This window comes from Ovis canadensis, chromosome 19 (assembly GCF_042477335.2).
Source record: "Ovis canadensis isolate MfBH-ARS-UI-01 breed Bighorn chromosome 19, ARS-UI_OviCan_v2, whole genome shotgun sequence".
Classification (NCBI taxonomy): Eukaryota; Metazoa; Chordata; class Mammalia; order Artiodactyla; family Bovidae; genus Ovis; species Ovis canadensis.
Window position 1 is genome coordinate 52,471,463 of NC_091263.1, and position 17,326 is coordinate 52,488,788.

General features: G+C 43.9%; 1 protein-coding gene across 2 annotated transcripts in view; it reads right to left on the bottom strand.

Annotated features, from left to right (window-relative positions):
* Positions 1-1,437: 1,437 nt before the first annotated feature.
* SNTN (sentan, cilia apical structure protein) overlaps positions 1,438-17,326 on the bottom strand; it is a 48,488-nt gene continuing 32,599 nt past the window's right edge. The window contains exon 7 of one of the 2 annotated variants that reach the window (XR_011250881.1): positions 1,438-1,607. The gene's annotated coding sequence lies outside the window, so the exon portion shown is untranslated. Of the gene's footprint in view, positions 1,608-9,929; positions 11,155-17,326 lie in introns of those variants that run through there. The other variant, XR_011250882.1, reaches the window with a different exon arrangement.

Here is a 17,326-nt window from a genome sequence, read left to right on the forward strand (position 1 = left end):
GATTTTTGGAGGGATAAATAGGGGTTAGGATTATGAGCTATTCTGACCGTGTTCTCTGTCATCTCATTCCTGCCCACAGGTTCCCCACCTCTGCCTCCCCTGCCCCTCCAGTTGAACCTGGGGATGGAGTGTTAACTCTGACTCACTTCACAGCTTTGCCTGAAGAAATTGAAGGCTGAATCTTGAAGGAAATCTCCACTGATAATATAAGAGCTGTTCAGAGGACTTCAAAATACCATCTCCAGCAGTCAGTGCCTCGCACGTTAATGCCGCTTACATAATACCTATCCATCTACAGGATTTACAAGGGAATAGAAAGTAAACTTCTCTCACAAAATCAAACTTCCTGTCTTTTAAGGTCAAGTTTTAGAGAAAAATGTGCTGGGCTCACCTTGTGGAGCATATACGTACCCAGTGGGGAAGACTGGCCTGAGTGATGCCTCCAGTTTCCAGGAGGTGCTGGGGTGTATAGCTCCAGATGAGGGCTGGTAGTGGTTTCCCATTAATTAGTGCTATGACCTTGGAGTCAATCCCTTCCTCTCTCTGGGCTTCCCTTTCTTCTTCTGTACAATTATTCCTTAAAATTGTATTTTTTTAAAAAATATCAAATACTTGGCTTACTTTGAGTTAAGCACAGTCTGGTGCTGTGGGTAGAGCAGTAAGGCTGTTGTGGTTCTGAGCCCTCAGGGAGTTTACTGCTTACAGCTGAGCTGTCTATGATGACTGCCACGAGACACACATTGCTACTGAAGTTGAGATGTGGCGGCTTCAAACTGAGTTGTGCTGTAGCTGTAATAAAACCCAAGATTTTGAAGACTTATCATGAAAAAAATCTAAAGTGTATCTTCAATAATTTTTTTAATATTGATAACATGTTGAAATGGTAACATTTTGGATGTAGGGTTAAATAAAATACATTAGTACAATTAATTTTTATCTGCTTTTCACTTTTTAAAAATATGCTATAAGAACTTTTAAAATGATATCTGTGACTCCCATCATTGTGGAGATTTCCTTCAGATTTCAGCATGTTACTGCACCCCCAAATTTTAATGATCTCTGTTAAGTAACATGCTTAATCTTCCCAAAAATATTCACTGAATGCTGTTAGTTACTGGTGGGCCAAGAATCAGAACATAGGTTGGTCTAACTCCAGAGGCCCCTGCTCTTCATATGTGTGTGTCATCAGTTGCTTTAGTCATGTCCAACTCTTTGTGACCCTATGGACTGGACTGTAGTCCACCAAGCTCCTTTGCCCACGGGATTCTCCAGGTAAGAATACTGGAGTGGATTGCTGTTTCCTCCTCTAGGGGATCTTCCTGACCCAGGGGTCGAACTGGCATCTCTTACTTCTCAGGCACTGGCAGGCAGGTTTGTAGCACTAGTGTCACCTGGGAAGTCCATACACATATTGAGAAACAGCAGGCTGATAAGTTGTTTTTTTTTTTCTTCTTCCATTTTAAGAGGCATTTTAAAACTGACATTCATCAAATGTTTACCATGTGCCAGTCAGTGGCGTCCACTGAGCATGAGCAAAGAAGCTATAACCAGACTTCCTGGGTTGAAATCCAAGCTCTGCCACGTGACCTGTGTCTCAGTCTTCCCATCTGCAAAATAGGAATGACAACAATAGTTCCTTCCTCAGGGTTGTGGTGAGGATTAAGGGACCTTATTCTTGCAATGGTGGTTGTTAAATAAAACATGTCTTATTTAATTCTCACCATGACTCTATTCTGTCCATTTTCTCCATGAGTTAAGCTTGTTGCCTAGGGTGGAGCATGGCAACATGGTAACTAAGTGTCAGGGCCAGAATTCAAATCATGGTCTTAATGACTCCAGTGCCTGAGGTGCTTCTTGGGTTGAATTCATGTTTCCTGTCTTCTCAGAGGCTGACTTCCACTATCCTTCATCAGAATGTTTACAAATAAGTGCAAAGTGCCCCTTCTTATCCTCCCTTCTTTTGCCCACGTTCAGCCCTTTATCCTCTGCACAAAAATGGTAGATGATGCTTTTGCAAATAGTAATATCCCAGTCAAAGTCACCCTTTAAATTCTATGTTCCTTCTTTCCTCATCTTTTTCCTGAATCACCACCTGAATATAACTATTATGTGGGAAAGACTCATGTGAAGCAAACTACAGACAATTTGAGTGACGGAAAGACCTGGAATCTGAATGGTGGTGGCTCAGCTCAAGTCACTGCTAAGCTATAGCAGAGACGAGAAAAAAAGATAATTAAGACTATGAGAAGGGGACGACCGAGGATGAGATAGCTGGATGGCATCACGGACTTGATGGACGTGAGTCTGAGTGAACTCCGGGAGATGGTGATGAACAGGGAGGCCTGGTGCGCTGCGATTCATGGGGTCGCAAAGAGTCGGACAAGACTGAGCGACTGAACTGAACTGAACTGAAGACTGTTAAAAAAAAATGAAGATCTCATTTTAAAACTTGTTATAACTTGAATCCTCTCCCCAGAAAATGAGGCCGCTTGTATGGAGAACGGCAAGAATAGACTTCAGTTCATTTGCACAATTTAATTGCCTACTGCAGAGCTTTGCACACGTTTCTTGTAAAGCAGGGATCTCCAACCTCCGGGATCTAATGTCTGATGATCTGAGGTGTAGGTGATTTAATAATAATAGAAATAAGTGTGCACGATAAATGTTTTGTGCTTGAATAATCCTGAAACCATCCCCCCGCCACCCTGGTCTGTGGAAAAAACTCTCTTCCATAAAACTGTTCCCTGGTGCCTAGAAGGTTGGGAATCAGTACCATAAGGGCCAGAGAGGGAGGTATCTTAAGCTTTGCGGGCCATTGCAGTCTTTGGCACAACTCTTCAACTCTGCCACTGTAGTTCAAAAGCAGTTACAGAAGATACATAAACAAGTGGGTATGGCTATACTCTAAATGCTGAATTTGAATTTCATATAATTTTCATACCATTTTTTCATATAATTTTTTTCATACAATTTTCACTTCTTTTAAATTTTTTCAGTCACTTAAAATGTGAAAACATACACAGCTCATGGACTGGATTTGGCAAACTGGCCTCAGCGTGGCAGCCCTAGGTTTACTCTGTACCAGGAGCCATGTGCACACGTGCGCCTGCATTTACTCTGTCAGAGTTTACATGACATTTCTGAGTTCTCTCAATGTGGGTTCCTTGGAACACACTTTCATATTTTACCAAAAATATTATTCTATGCTCAAGAATGTTTGGGACAGATTGAATTCAAGCAGAGTTTCTTTACTATAGGACTTCTCGAGAGACTTTAATTTGCTCATGTACACTGTAAATTTCCAAGAGGGGGTATAGGGCAAGGGAAACTTGCCCAGCTGGACTTACTTCACTGCAGAATCTTTTTATCAAATGGAACACTGTTCACAAGTGGTGTTTCATGGAACACACTGTGAGAAGACTCTCTTCTCTTTCTATATAAGACAATGAAGTCGTTTGCCAAGGTCTCCCAGGTTCTGGACTGAAAAATTCGTCTGAAGCCGAGATCTTCCTCCTTCTAGGGTCATCCTCTCTCTCCCAGAGGCCAGGCAGTGTTTTAGAAGTACATTCACTCTTTTGATACAAAGATGGAAATAATCCAGAGAAAAGTCCATTTAGTTATTTCCTAAAGCACATGATGCTACTTGTCATTTGGTTATGAAAACCCTGGGTTGATTGCTTTGTTGTATCTGTGACTCTCAGTCCTCTTAAACTCAACCCACCATCACCTGCTGGATTCATTCCCAATTTCACTCTTCTTACTTGTATAATTGCTGCTTTAATAATTAACTGCAAAGCCCATCTGACCCTAAGCTCCTTGGGGCCCGTGCTCCCAGTGCCCCAAATGAGATGGGGGAAAGCACCTACACTTTACAGCAAGGTGTGAGTTGTTTAAAAGCAAACATGAGCACTAGGATTTAGTGGGACCAGTTTCGATTAGAATCAGAGAGCCTTTCAAGAAACTCATGTAATATGAATGATTCTTGAGCCCGCAGGTGCTAAAAGACTTAAGAGGAGAGTTGTATCTTATGTGGGAGTTAGGGTTTAAAGTTGGCAAATAACGCAGAAACTGTGTAGGTCAAAATCACCCCTTGAAAATCCTTTAAATCATCAACAAAGAGTCAAAAAACCATGACTCTATTTGTATTCAGTAGTATTTTAGTCTAAAAAGCTACAAAGCAATCTCCCCCCTCTCATGTCTAGCCACAGATGAAGCCAGTTGGCTGGCATTTAAAGGCTTTGCTGGACAGAAACAATTTCGTCCTCTTTAGTGGTTGAGTTTCCCTGAGAGATTTGCACCTCTGATGTGGCCTGTTTGCCCTGAAATATCTTATCATAGATGACTTCAGATAAATCACACAGGGAAAATGTGGTTTTATTTTTCATCTGTCCTCCTTGGAGGGTCCCAGATTTCTTTTGAGTTTAAGTCCATTTATCTCTGTCATAGTGTCCTTGGCATTGTGATTCTGTACTCTGAAAGACCCTGGCTGGATGCTTTACCTACTCCCAAAAAAAGATCCTGAAAAGGACATGGGCTAAACGTAATGGGCATGAGTTTGAGCAAACGCTGGGAGATAGTGAAGGACAGGGAAGCCTGCCATGCTGCAGTCCATGGGATTGTAAAGAGTCGGACACAACTGAGCGACTAAACCACCACAACGAGGAGATATTATCCTGGATTGTCTGGGTTGGCCCAATGCAATCACATGTTCTTATGAGTGGAGGAGAGAGAGAGGCAGAAGAGGGAGAGCCAGAGAGAGGGCAGTGGGAGGCAGCCAGGGGTGGGCTCAGACTGACATTTCTGTCTTTGAAGATCGAGAAAGGAGATGCTGGCTGAGGGACAGAATAGCCTGTAGAAGCAGGAAAGGCAATAAAATGCATTCTTCCTGGGAGCTTCAAGAAGAGATACAGCCTAGTGAGACCCATTTCAGATGTGTGACCTCCAGAACTGCAAGGGAATAAATTTGTGTGGTAGAAGCCACTAAATTTGCAGAAATCTGTTACAACAGCAGCAGGAACCTAAAGTACTGTCTCAGGAGAGGATGCCCACTCTGTAAGGTGGAACCCGGGATCCTCCTCAAGTTCTTAATAGTTATAGAATTACTTCACCCATCAGGGCACTTTCAGTGACTGGAACTTTCTGTAATGATGAAAATATTCTTGATCTGTGCTGTTCAGTGTGGTGGCCACTAGTCCCATGTTGTCTGTTGGGCCGTGCGACTGAGGAAGTGAGTTTTTATTTTAAATTTAGATTTAAATTCAAATAGTCTAGTTAGCAGCATCATTTCAGAGCCTTGATTTTCACTTATAAAGAGGAGGTAATAGCAGAACGTAACTCATAGGGCTGCTATTTGTTAATGCATGTTAATTCAGTTCAGTCAGTTCAGTCGCTCAGTCATGTCCGACTCTGCAACCGCATGAACTGCAGCACGCCAGGCCTCCCTGTCCATCACCAACTCCCGGAGTTCACTCAGACTCACGTCCATCGAGTCGGTGATGCCATCCAGCCATCTCAATATAAAATAATGTATGGGCTATTTTCAGTAAGAATGGAAGTATTTTGTATCCAGATATGTGAGGACGTTTCATTTTTTGTAGGATTGGAGTTTTGTCTCACCTCTTTGAAAAACAGAGCAATTTGGCATAAGCTTCCATGACTTTTCTCTTTGGCAGATTGAATAAATTTGTTACTCTATTGATGTTTTTCGTATGCCTGTTTCTAACCTTGGGTTTCCCTGGTGGCTCAGTGGTAAAGGAATCTGCCTGCCAATGCAGGAGACATGGATTTGATCCCTGGGTTGGGAAGAACCCCTGGAGAAGGGAATGGCTACCCACTCCAGTATTCTTGCCTGGATAATCTCATGGACAGAGGAGCCTGTTTCAACAGCCAGACAGGACTCAGTGACTGAACAACCAATCTATCAATACTTTTTTGTATGCTTATTTTTAACCTTTTAAGTTACATGAACTTCTTTCCTAACCATGTGCAACATTTCCAAATTTCTCTAAAGCAGAATCAAGATCTATCCAAGTTAATAGTCATGTTTGGCTGCCAGTCACAGGAGGCAGGGCATCCATGGCTTGGGTACCAACTCTGGCTCCATAAGGTTCTCCGTCTGCCAGGTGCCTGGCCGTCTTCTGCTCCATCATCTCCCACACCTCATCCTCCTTCCCTTCCTGGGTAACTGCTGCATTTCAGAGGGTATGAACATCAGCAGCTCTAATCTGATTTTGCCTCCCTATTTCTTATTCTGTATATATGCTAGAATGAAGATCTTCCTTCTTGATAATGCATTGCTGGCTCCTAGGGGCCATGGTTTTCACTGAAAATTCAGGTGTTCCATCCTTATTTCTCATCATATGTTTGAATTTTAAGTTTTAATAGAAGAGACTAGGAAGAGAGGTATAAACTCTGGGGCTAGGACTGGACTTGACCTTGTCCTGATAAAAATATAAGTTGAGAGAGAGTAATAAGTAGTAATTGCTCTGTTTCCATCTCTCTCCACACAAACATACACATATTCTGATCTAACTCTTCTCCTGTATTGCTAGTTCCTTCAACTTGTTCAATATTTATTATGTTTCTTTATTGGATGTTACTTGTAATTGTCTAGATATTTCCCTCCATGTAGACACTTCAGAAATATTAATCTTCACATTTAACAAGATCAATAGCCTCAGTGTTTGGGGATTTGAAATGAAACATGACTCTATTGCTCACGCTGAAAAAAAGACTCACCTTCAAGAAAAGGCAGAATTTAATTTCATTTGGCTGAGCTTGTGTGTTGGAGGATTGTAGGAAATATTTTGGAAATTAGATTTTGCTGATTTTCTGGGGAAAGAATACACATTCTTTAGGGCCATGTGTCACAGGCAAGAAGTGATGCTTTCTGAAATGAAGACAAGCAGAGCCGTTCATCCTGGGCAAATCACAAACTATCAGGCAGCTCCCTGCATTCAATTAGATTTGTCACAAGTTTAGTAGGAGAAGAATTTGTTATCCCCTGAAAGCCCTCCAGATTCTCCAGGTTTGTAGGGTGCTGAGTGTTCCTGAACTTTCAGGCTGAGAGGCTAGTTAGTAGCTTGGTGTCACATGATAGAATCACACCTCCTCTGTGCTGGGTACTGTTCCTGCTCAGGTGATGTGCGGAGAGCTGGAAGTAGAGGTCGCCCATAGTCAGTGCCCCAACAATGCCACTTTAGGGATGCCCAGCTCCCCTGCTTTTAGCAGGATAGACTCCAAGGTGTATTCTGCACTCTGGGGCTTCCTGAGGGATCAGGCTGATCACCTTTGCTCGATACTGCAGCCTAATTATCCTTTTCTCTTTCCTCTCTCGCTTTCCCTGTTCCCTCCCCCAGCGCTCCTGGGAGCACTTCCTTAGTACATCACTTGCAGATGAATCCTTGTCTCAGAGTTTGCTTCTGGGGAATTTGACCTACGACAACCCATGATCTCTGGCATCATCACATTGTTGAATTATGCTGTTGTATGTGACAGAAAATTCTTAAGGCAAGGGAATCCTGAGGGCCAGATATCCTACTTGAGGCTGGGAGAGGAGAAAATTCAGGGTGACCCTTTAACATTGCATCTTCCAAACAAACAGTTAGTGAGAGGCTGCTTATTTCAACCTTGAGTCAGAAGGAGGGTGTGACATCTTGCCTTTGGCATAGGGCCATTGCATAATCAGAGATGGAGAAGCGACCTCTCAAAGGCAGAGAGGGCTTCTGGGGGTCTACAGAGAGCTCAGATTTACCCCACAATCAGGAATAATCCCATAAGGCCACAGTCCTTCCAATGAATGGAACCAGCCCTTCTCAGAAGAGGCCTATTTCCCTTTGGTGAGGAGTAGCTTCAAAATAATGAGAGGGACTTCCCTGGTGGTCCACTGATTAAGGCTCTGTGCTCCTAATGTGGAGGGCCTGGGTTTGATCTCTGGTGAGGGAATTAGATCCCACGTGCCACAACGAAAAGATCTAGCATGTGGCAACTAAGACCCAGCACAGCCAAGTAAATAAATAAGTAAATAGTAATAATAATACCGACAATAATAATGATGATTGTACTCTGGGCCTGTAATGCTTACGGTGCATACCTGACTGCTGTCTGAAGGGCTTATATTCTACCCTAAAGAGCTTTTTACTTTGGAGTTGTTGAAGGAGGTCACAGGCAGGAATAGAGAGATAGAGGAAAAACAAACAAACAAGAAACACTAAATCTTACTTCTCAACACAGCAACTTTAACTAGGAGATAAATTGGAATTGAAAGTATCACTGGTAACTGGCTGCCTGGAAGTTATCCCTGCTTTTAGTTCTTTATCCAACTTGTTCCAAGGTCTTGCCTGTTCCATAAATAGTCATGTTTTCCAGGATTCAGTCCCTGGCTGTGAGAGGCAGAACAATGCTCTCCAAAAATATCCATGGCCTAATCCTCAGAGCCTGGAATATATTACCTTAATGGCAAAAGGGTTTTTGCAGATGTGATTATGTTACTGTTCTGGAGATGGGGGGATTTTCCTGGATTCTTTTGAGCAGGACAGATGAAATCACAAGGGTCCTTATGAGCGAAAGAGGGAGGCAAGAAGGTCAGAATCAGGGAACTATGATGAGTGAAAAAAAGAGGGAAGTCAGGCCAGTGCTGGGGAGCAGCCATGAGCTAAGGGATCAGGCAGTTGTAGAAGCAAGAAAAGGCACGGGGCAGACAGATTTTCACCTAGAGCAGGGGTCTCTAACCTTGGGATCTAATGCCTGATGATGAGAGTGGAGCTGATGTAATGATAATACTAATAAGCGCACAATAAATGCAGTGTGCTTGTATCATCCTGAAACCATATCCCTACCCCGCAACCCATTCCATGGAATAATTGTCTTTCCTGAAACTGGTCTCTGGTGCCAAAAAGGTTGGGGAATGCTGCCCTAAAATTTCTAGAAACAATGCATCTCTGCCCACACTTTGATTTTAACCTTGTCAGGCCCGTTTTGGACTTCTGACCTCAAAAACCAACGGTTACGATACACTCATGTTGCTTTAAACCACCATGACTGTGGTACTTTGTTATAGCAGCAATAAAAAACTCATAAACTGGCTCCTGCTCTTCCTTTTAGAGCATGCTCACCCACTGAAAGCCTCCTGACTTCTGTTTCTACCTGAATACCAAGAACTCTCAAACCTTCACGTCCTTTTATGGTTGGGGCATAGCCCTACCCAGACTCCAGGGACCCCCAGTGTCCCCGGTGGTCTTTATGACATGACTGGTTGGCCAGATTGATTTGATGCAACCACATTTCTAGCAATGTGTGTTGCATGAGACACTTTCAGTGGCTTTTGAGGATTTAGGGGGCTTGTTTTGCGGAAGGACAGCTTATTTGCGTTTTTAAATTTCATGTGAATTCCAAGCTGTGAATGGCATAGAGCTTCATGAATGCATGTGTGTGTGCCTCTTGACGGGTTTGTTTTCAGCGAACTGGTGGCTTCCGTATACTATGCTGCTCCCACTAGAAATCTGGGTATTTTCCTCAACTCCTTACTTTCAGCCACCCTCCATATTCAGTGTCCAGGTTCTATTAATAACAATTCTACCTTGTGCATATCCCTTGCAACTATTTCTTCTCTCTTCTCCATCACTTCACTCTCTCCAGGAGGGGCCCTAATAATTGCTCACTGACCTCTGAGCAGTGGTCTTCTCTCTGACCTCCCAGTCAGTCCGCTCTTGGGAACACACTGGGGAAGGAACTTCCCCTTCTACTTCCTTCCTTCCTGCCCTACCAGGTTCTGAATGTGTCTCCATTTCCTGAACTTGTAAGCTTCTTGCCTCCTTGCCTATATTCATGCCCTTGCCTCTGACTTCCTTTCTACTCCTGTTTATCCTTCAAGACAATGAGTTTGGGTCCTCCAAGAAGCTGATGTGAATATAGAGTTAAATATTCAATAATTTTTTTTTTTTGTAAGGAGAAATGTCCAAATGAAAAGAAATTGGGAGAAGTTGGAAAAAATTGGGAGAGATGTTTGACCACAAAGCAAAGAGACAGGGAGAGAAGGCTGAATGCAAGCAACTGAACAGCCACCTTGTCTAAGAAAGACTCAGTGGTGGTGGAGAGTCAAAGGCCGGGGAGCGTGGCCTTGGTTTCTGTGCTGGGATGGGTTTCAGAGCATCAGCAGCTGCATCCCTTGGTCAGCTACCCTCCCTCTAGTGGAGGTCTCTCTGCAAGGGATGTTTGCATGCCCACCACTGAGATCAAGCTTGTGTAATCTTTCTTTCCCAGCCTATTTCTTTCTGTTGCTCTCTTCAGTTCAATTCAGTTCAGTTCAGTTGCTCAGTTGTGTCCGACTCATTGCGACCCCATGAATCGCAGCACGCCAGGCCTCCCTGTCCATCACCAGCTCCGGGAGTTCACTCAGACTCATGTCCATCGAGTCTGTGATGCCATCCAGCCATCTCATCCTCTGTTGTCCCCTTCTCCTCCTGACCCCAATCCCTCCCAGCATCAGAGTCTTTTCCAATGAGTCAACTCTTTGCATCAGGTGGCCAAAGTACTGGAGTTGCAGCTTTAGCATCATTCCTTCCAAAGAAATCCCAGGGCTGATCTCCTTTAGAATGGACTGGTTGGATCTCCTTGCAGGCCAAGGGACTCTCAAGAGTCTTCTCCAACACCACAGCTCAAAAGCATCAATTCTTCGGTGCTCAGCCTTCTTCACAGTCCAACTCTCACATCCATACATGACCACAGGAAAATCCATAGCCTTAACTAGACGGACCTTAGTCGGCAAAGTAATGTCTCTGCTTTTGAATATGCTATCTAGGTTGGTCATAACTTTCCTTCTAAGGAGTAAGCGTCTTTTAATTTCATGGCTGCAGTCACCATCTGCAGTGATTTGGGAGCCCCCCAAAATAAAGTCTGACACTGTTTCCACTGTTTCCCCATCTATTTCCCATGAAGTGATGGGACCGGATGCCATGATCTTAGTTTTCTGAAAGTTGAGCTTTAAGCCAAGTTTTTCACTCTCCTCTTTCACTCTCATCAAGAGGCTTTTTAGTTCCTCTTTGCTTTCTGCCATAAGGGTGGTGTCATCTGCATATCTGAGGTTATTGATATTTCTCCCAGCAATCTTGATTCCAGCTTGTGTTTCTTCCAGGCCAGCGTTTCTCATGATGTATTCTGCATATAAGTTAAATAAGCAGGGTGACAATATACAGCCTTGACTCACTCCTTCTCCTATTAGCCTTAGGCAATAGCCTTTGCTATAGCACCATTCCCACTGTACTGTAATCCCTACTTAATTGTCCTCTCTACTAGACAGGAAGAACTTTTCAAACAAGGACTTTATCTCAGTTATCTTTAGATTCCTAGCTGTACTACAGGAAGTCAGGGCTTGTGAACAAAGCTTTACAGTCAGAGAGAGATGTTGCTGAGCCAGGTTCATTTTGCCTGATACTCAGCAAGCCAAAATGGTGATATGCTGATGTTTGCGGCAGAGATACTTTTTGTAAAGTGACCATGGGTTGAGACCAGAGAACAAATCTCCACCCCATCCCACTGGAAGGCAAGGAGCTGGGAGGAGGACGGCATTTATGGGATGAGGAAAGAAGCAGCAGGGTGGTATCTGAGGTGCAGCGTGGGGAAAAGCGATTGGGAAACAGTGCAGGAATTCTCATTCTGCCACAAGCCTCTGCACAAGCAATCAGAGGCACTTAGAATGACAGGATGGTGGAGTTTTCAGCCCTCTGATGCCAAAAGGTCACACATGGAGTGGGCACTGCCACATGCCCAGTTGGAGGGTCAGTGGTCCTATCCAGTCTTAACCAGTTCAACTGAAATTAGACATAGCTGACTCCAAGTTTCTGAAAATAACTCAGGCAAACACTGTTTAGGCTATGTGCTATTAGAGGGCATGCAGGTCTAACAATGACCTTGATTAGTGAAGGCAGATAAAACGGATTTGAATAACCATCGTTCAGAGTTAGAAGGCATGTAGACAACATACCCATTTCACAAATAAAGAAACTGAGGTTTGGTGGGATGAGTGACTATGCCAGGGTTAATGTGGGGTGCACTGGGGATCTGAACATAGGTTGCCTCACTTTACCTCCAGTGAAGACTGTAAGGGTGACCAGGAGGCATCACCAGCTTTTCTTTACCAAGTCATTCTGCTCTGGGATCTTGAAAAAGGCCTCCCAACAAGGAACTATATTAGTTCAAAAATGAAATAGACTTGGGGTTTATCTAGATATTCTGAACTTCTAATGAAATAAAAAATACAACAAATTTGAAATTTCTATTGTTTGCTTCTTTATGTGTATTGGAATCCAATTCTTCATCCAATATAGGAGCAGATGCTCTTGGTACCTGACCTCCTTCTCCTGCCCCCCCATTATTTCTCAGCAGTCATCTCTAAACGCAGAACAATCCTGTCTGTTGTGTGTGTCTGCAGCCTCTGCCTGAGGGTTTTTTCCTGGCTGTGGGAGCTCACTTGGCCCTGAACAAGCCGACAGCACCATCAAGCTAATGTCTCAGGAGGGACTCTCAATCAGTGCTGGACAGGGAGCCTGTGGGTGGACACTCCAGCTTCCTCACCCTGCAGCTGGGATGACTGAAGCACCTGTGACACGGTCTCCCATGACCCCCTAGCAGCACTGAGTTCCACTCTCATAGCGATATCTGCGTGGTAACACACCCCTCATCTGCTATCCTCCATTCCCTGTCTCACTCCCCCACTTCTCTACCCACATCACTGGTCACCCCACTTACGGTGAAGGGACTCCTGAGGCTGTATTTAATTTTCAGAAGGAAAAGAAGCAACTAACTCAGTTGGAAATGTCTATATTACATACTTCGTCTCACTTTTTCTGAGCTAGCAGTGTGGCCAATTTAGAGGGTCTCCTGAAATTGGGATTCATGCATAAAAACACTGTCTGGAGAAACCTTGGTGGTACCTCTCAGAGTTCTCCATAAACATTCCCCTTTGCAGTAGCCAGTTTCAATGTCCTGGACAATGGGGATTTATTATGTTTTGGAGTGCAGTGTTCCTAAACCTAGTATTTATGTTTGTTGACATAAAGTTGTTCATGTAGTAGTAGTACATGCGTGCCCAGTCATGTCCAGCTCTGTGACCCTATGGACTGTAGCCCACAGGCTCCTCTGTCCACTGGATTTCCCAGGCAAGAGTATTGGAGTGGATTGCCATTTCTTCTCCAGGGGATCTTCCCAACCCAGGGATCAACCCACGTCACCTGCATTGGCAGGAGGGTTCTTTACCACTGAGCTATTGGGGAAGCCACAGAATTGTTCATCATACTCTCTAATTCTGGGTTAGGCCGAGAGGGTCCAAGCTGCAAGTCTGCTGATTGGTCAGGTAATTCACTGTGTGTCTGTCATCATTTTAGGACCAGTAGGCCAGCTGGGGCATTTTCCTCTCTTGGGTTAGGCAGAAGCACAAGAAAACAAACAGAAAGTTGCTATGCCTCTTAAGGTCTGAGGTTGGAATTGGCACACTGCCTCTTCCACCTTCATGCCATTGGCCAAAGCAAGTCAGATGGCAAAATTCAAAGTATAGGAAAATATCCTCAGCTCACACCAAGGCCACAGAAAAACTGTATATGCAGGGACTCTGCCATACTTTAGACTTAGTTTATTATGAAGTTCTGTTAGCATATTCACGATTATTGTGTCTACTTGATAATGAATCAAAGTCCTTTAATCACTGTGAAGCATCCCTCTTTATCTTTCATAATATTGTTTCTATTGAACTGTTTCTAATCTATTGTTAATATGCCTACGCTACCTTTTTATGGGGGCTTCCCTGGTGGCCCAGTGGTAAAGAATCCACCTGCCAAGTAGGAAACATGGGTTCAGTCCCTGGGTCAGGAAGACTCCCTGGAGAAGGAGTTGGAAACTCACTTCAGTATTCTTGCTTGGGAAATCCCATGGGAAGAGGAGCCTGGGAACAACAGTTCATGGGGTCACAAATAGCTGGACACGGCTAAGCAACTAAAGAGCAGCAGCAACCCTTTATTTGCTGTTATTGGCACTGCACATATTTTTCCACAGTTGGACATGACTGACTAAACACACACTTTTAATCTATTTGGATCTTTATATTTAAAGTGTGTCTCTTGTAGGTAGCATGTAATTGGATCTTAGGATCAATCAGAGGAAGCCAAACAAGGTAATTAATCACACAGGATGTCCTGCTTCTAGACAGCCTTAGTTCTATCTTCCTTGTGCCAATGGCCTCCAAACAGGCATGCCTATAGTGTTCCTTTTTTTCAACTACAAAGTTTTCATTCCTTTTGCCTGCCTTTCAGTCTCTACCACATGCAAATGATGGTGGCCAACTCCCTTGCACAGCAAGCTCTGAATATGTGGTCTTAGCTTGTTCACGGCTGGGTGGCTTTTGGTGATTTATACACCTGTTGCTTCCAGGTCAAGAAGCAACAGTTAGAACTGGACATGGAACAACGGATTGGTTCAAAATTAGGAAAGAAGTACGTCAAGGCTGTATATTGTCACCCTGCTTATTTAACTTAATAGCAGAGTATATAATGTGAAATGCTGGGCTGGATGAAGTACAAACCAGAATCAAGATTGGCAGGAGAAATATCAATAACCTCAGATATGCAGATGATACCACCCTTATGGCAGAAAGTGAAGAAGAACTAAAGAGCCTCTTGTTGAAGGTTAAAGAGGAGAGTGAAAAAGCTGGCATAAAACTCAACATTCAAAAAACGAAGATCATGGCATCTGGTCCCATCACTTCATGGCAAATAGATGGGGATACAATGAGACGGTGACAGACTTTATCTTCTTGGGCTCCAAAATCATGGCAGATGGTGACCAGAGCCATGAAATTAAAAGATGCTTCCTCCTTGGAAGAAAAGCTATGACAAACCTAGATGGTATATTAAAAAGTAGAGACATTACTTTGCCAACAAAGGTCCATATAGTCCAAGCTATGGTTTTTCCAGTAGTCATGTATGGATGTGAGTGTTGGACCATAAAGAAGGCTGAGCACTGAAGAACTGATGCTTTTGAACTTTGGCATTGGAGAAGACTCTTGAGAGTCCCTTGGACTGTAACAAGATCAAACGAGTCAATCCTGAATATTCATTGGAAGGACTGATGCTGAAGATGAAGTTCCAATACTTTGGCCACCTGATGCAAAAAGCTGATTCATTAGAAAAGACCTTGATGCTGGGAAAGATTGAAGGCAGCAGGAGAAGGGGACAACAGAGGATGAAATGGTTGGACGGCATCACCGATTTGATGGACATGAGTTTGAGCAAGCTCTGAGGGATGGTGGACAGGGAAGCCTGGCGTGCTGCATTCCATGGGGTCACAGAGTTGGACACGACTGAGTGACTGAACAACAACAACAATATTATTATCCATACCTTTTCCTATGGATATTTATTCATCACGTGTATTTTATCATATAGGCAGGCTGTACTGTGCAGTTTTGAGAATGTGTCAAGAAACATATTCAGAAAGAAGACTTTTAAATAGCTGCATAATAATCCACCTTGTGGACCTATCTTTGGTTAACTACTGCTCTGCTGTTTGGCTATTTAGCCTCTCTTTGCTTATCTGTAAAATGGGAATACTAATAGCAATCCTATAGGTTAGTTGTGAGAATGAAATAAAACCTAATCTGCGCAGCTTATAGCAGAATATCAGACACATAGGAGACGCACCATAAATGTGAATTTCCCTGTCAGGGAAACAGAATGCTCATGGGAACTCCATCCCTCTTTCACTCCCACCCACCTTTGCGGGGTACCTCTGTAGGATCCCAGTCTTCCCCACTGCAGTCAAAATAATTCCATTGCCTAGGGAAGTAATCTGGGGGTCAGAGATCAGCTTTTTTAGCTTTATCCATAGGTAAGAGCTACTCATACAGGGGCTTCCCTTGTGGTCCAGTGGTTAAGAATCTGCCTTGCAATGCAAGGGACACCGGTTTGATCCCTGGTCTGGGAAGATCCCTCATGCTGTGTAGCAACTAAGCCCGTGGGCCACAACTACTGAGCCTGAGCTCTAGGGCTCGAGCTCCGCAAGAGAAGCCACTGCAATGAAAAGCCACGCACTGCAACGAGGAGTAGCTCCTGCCCACCACATCTAGAGAAAGCCCAGGTGCAGCAACAAACCCTACAGTCAAATGAATAAATAAATCAATCTTTAAAAAAAGAACCACTCAGAGAACTTGGTGATGAGTAAATATAAACCCCAGTAGGGTCTCTTCCTGTTGACATGGCAACCTGACTACCAGCTGTCAGGCAGTGCTGTCAGGCTGCACATTTAGGGAACTTTACCACCCATACCTGATTAACAAGTCTCAGCTCGGGGAAGGGAGTGGCGGATTAAAAAAAAGACCTTGTCCTATGGCCTCTTTCAACCTCCCCACCCTACCAAGCTAAACAAGTCCCCCTTCGAAGCTTCATTTAGGGCGCACTTCTTACTGTCTTCCCCCACCCCCAGCAGCTGCTTAACCGAAGACGGCAAATATCTGCCTGAAGACCTTTTGTCTTCAAGTTTCCGCCTAGCTTGCTTTCAAAAGCTTTCCCAACCCAGCTTCAGCCCATCCTTTGCGGGCTCATTCTGTAAGCAGAGTTATAGGAGGACACAAAAGGCAAGAAACAGCCAGTTGTTAAAAACACAAGTGACTGGAAGACAGAAATCACTTCCTTTAAGAAGCAAGTTCCTGCTCTCAAGTCCGAGATGATTTGGATCCCAGTTACCCTGGACACATGGCACAGTGGGGCCTAAGATATCTCATGCAATTAGATTCACTTTCTCTTTTATCCTTCAGCTCCAGACAAAGGGTCTGATTTTTTTCCCCGAAGGGTCAGACAGTTGTCTTAGGGTGGCTTTATATGGTGGCACAGGTTGTATACTACACAAAGTTGCCTGGTGGAGGGGCCAATAGGGGCCCCAGTCTGTGCATCCCTCGCTGGTAGTCCCAGAGTGGGAAACTTGCTATACTAAATAAAGGCTCTGAACAGGCTCACAGGAGCTCTGGTGAGGCTGTATTACTTTGTCAAACTTTATCATGGAGGAAAATCGATTTGGGGGTGGAGGTGAGGGAGAAGAGGAGAATTTTTTTGCCTGGACCTCACATTTCCAAAGGGCCTCAAATTTAGACTTTTTTCATGAAATCCAGTTGAGTATCTAAATATAGCACAGAATTAGACAATAAGATAGCTCACAATCTTTATAATGTGGTTTGGGGAAGTTCCTGTTTTCTAGTACAATAGACGCCTCTAGGTGCGAAAGAGGTTTGAGCCTCTCTGGAAGGCTCCCCAGGCTTGGATGGCCAGTCCGAGTTCCATCCTGCGAA